The following is a 2,467-nucleotide window of genomic DNA, read 5'->3' on the forward strand; positions in this document are numbered from 1 at the left end:
TGACAAGGCAATGGAGTGGAAAGGGTAATTAGGAGGGAGTGCACCTTTGTGAAGGCAAATAGATGGGGAGGGGGATGGGAGTGGGGCAGGGAAAGGGATAACATCTCAAATGTAAATACAAAGTATCTAATAAAAAATGAGAAAAAATAATCATAATGGCCTAAACCTCTGAACTGTAAACCAACCCTAATAAATGTTTTCCTTTGTAAAAATTTTTTTTAAAAAGATCCTAACCCAAAACTTTCAGGACACAGACAACCAAACCTAAGGATAATAGGAATAGAAGAAGGAGAAGAATATCAACTAAGAGGCACAGTAAATATCTTCAACAAAATTGTAGAAGAAAACTTTCCTACCCTTAAGAATGAGATGACTACACGCATAAAAGAAGCCTTCAGAACTCCAAATACGTTGGACCAGAAAAGAAATTCCTCCCGACACATAATAGTTAAAACAACAAATGCCCAAAGCAAAGAAAGACTACTAAAAGCAGTAAGGGAAAAAGGGACATATAACATATAAAGGCAGACCAATCAGAACTACACCCAACTTCTCAACAGAGACTATGAAAGCTAGAAGATCCTGGACAGACATCATGCAGACTCTAAGAGAACACAAGTGTCAGCCCAGGCTACTATACCCAGCAAAACTATCAATTACCAAGTGTATAGATTCTTCTTCCTTACAATCTAAATTTGGTTCTTTGATTTTATAAGCTCCAGAGTTTTTATTTTGTCCATTCATTTTTTATATAATATTAATTTTCAGTTACATTTACTATTTTTTGTTTCACCTACAAGTTTTATTAACTAAATATTTTAACCAAGTTATTTTTTTCAGACAGAAAACTAGAAGATAAACAAAAAGATCATGATGGATAACATCTTTAAGATTGTTATCTTATTTAAATGGATTTTTTTTACTCTTATGTGATTTTTATTTAGGGTTGATATTCCTCACCATTCACCAGAAACAACAGAGCTATCGAACAGAATTATTAAAATTTCTTTTTTAAGTTCTTCTAGATTAACAATTAAAAATTAATAAGTAAACAAAAATGTTTGAGAATACATGTACAGGTGTAAAAGCATAGGCCCATTAGGAGTCAGTATAGGATTATTACAGTATTTTTTCCTTCCTTTTTTTCCTTACTGTTTTATTTTTTTAAAAAAAGAGGGATACATTTACAGATTTTTAAAGACATTTTGGCATAGCATTATATGAATATTTTTCTCAGTACTTAATTCTTTTAGAGGTTTAATAGCATGTGTAGAAATTCCACTAGTTACCATTTTATTTTTATTTTTAATATCAAAATTATCAATATTTTCATCTTCTCCATTACCTTTGTCCATTAGAATTTTTTGAAATAGTACTTTTGATTATTTTGGTGTTAGTATTGTTTAATCAATATTTTCTACTCACTCTTTCTCAGTGGTCACTTTTAATCTGAAGGTGTGTAAAGGTGTTGGAACTTCTCACACATTAAAGTATGTAGAGTCCCTGTTAAATATTACTTCTTCACAACCACCATCCTTAAAACCTGGTTGTTGGTAATCTGGGGGTGTAACTTCATCATAGTAAAACGTTTCTTGGTCAGACAAACATCATTAGGTAATGATTTTGCATTAGGGCATACATCTTCTGAATGAGGAGAATACTTACTTTCTTGGTGTCAGTAGATGTTGTACTAGATTTATTGTTTTGATTTTTGCTTATAAAGTCCATAATTGGTCCACTTTAGTGTACTTGAATTTAAAGTGGTAACATTCTGAAGTTGTCTGAGGATCTTCTGGATTGGTGTATACAGCTAGAACGATCATGCTTAGATACTACTTCTATAAAGTATCATAGCATCCTAGCATCTACTTAACTAGCTGTGAAGAGCCTGAACAGTTTTTATCTTCTTTCAGAATTGTGACACAAAGATCATCCAGATATCTTGTTCCATAAGCACGTTCTGGAAATATTCCTCTCAAATAGGTGATGCAGGATTCTGACACAGCTAGGAGCCTTTTCACAAACATCAGAGACTGCTGCTCAGTTGATATCTTATTGGGAAATGCCAATGCACTCATGGAAGCTGTCCTCTGCAACTGCATAATGACCATTTTCCATGAAATATTTTTTTTTACACAACGCTTGAGAGAAGTGTACGGGAGCGACAGGGAAGAGTCTCATGTCTCTGTATATCTTCTTATAAACAGCATATTTTCAAAACTTTTACCCAGTTACTTATTGGAATGTTGTTTCTCATTGACTTTCGTCATGGGAAAACACTTAAAATTTATCAACTGTCCAGCTTGTTGATACAGAATGTAATAGTACCTACTCTAGGCAAAACAAGGGTCAATAGATTTTTAGAAATGATTGTCTTGCAAAATCAAACTTTTACACATAAAACAATTTTCCTTTTGTCCTCCTCTCCTAACTTCAAGATAGCTACCATTTCATATTTTGTTTCTAC

At 32.8% G+C, this 2,467-nt stretch overlaps 1 pseudogene across 1 annotated transcript; it reads right to left on the reverse strand.

Annotated features, from left to right (window-relative positions):
* Positions 1-1,382: 1,382 nt before the first annotated feature.
* Positions 1,383-2,111, reverse strand: LOC308416073 (HORMA domain-containing protein 1-like; annotated as a pseudogene). Its single transcript has one exon. The product of its transcript is annotated as an HORMA domain-containing protein 1-like (transcript).
* Between the last annotated feature and the right edge of the window lie 356 nt (positions 2,112-2,467).

The sequence above is a fragment of the Micromys minutus genome (assembly GCF_963924665.1).
Source record: "Micromys minutus genome assembly, chromosome: X".
Lineage (NCBI taxonomy): Eukaryota > Metazoa > Chordata > Mammalia > Rodentia > Muridae > Micromys > Micromys minutus.